The sequence below is a fragment of the Penaeus monodon genome, chromosome 31 (genome assembly GCF_015228065.2).
Source record: "Penaeus monodon isolate SGIC_2016 chromosome 31, NSTDA_Pmon_1, whole genome shotgun sequence".
Taxonomy (NCBI): domain Eukaryota; kingdom Metazoa; phylum Arthropoda; class Malacostraca; order Decapoda; family Penaeidae; genus Penaeus; species Penaeus monodon.
The window spans coordinates 2,754,333-2,754,573 of NC_051416.1; positions in this window are offsets into that span (position 1 = coordinate 2,754,333).

Sequence of the window (241 nt, forward strand, 5' to 3'; positions counted from 1 at the left end):
ACTAACTTGTTTATCTAATGACTAATATATTACCCTTATCATCCTTGTGTGCCGTTCTGCCATTTGTCTTTACTAATTTTAAAGTTATCATTAAGTGGTTTGTCTGTTGTTTATTTTTTAGTGAATTTTGTTTATTCATATATCTGCCTGTTCAGGGAGTAGCCTGTTTGTTGATTAATTTGGGTATTTAACGATTTGTGGTGATATATGTGTTTGTTTGTTTGGATGTAGTGCAATTTGA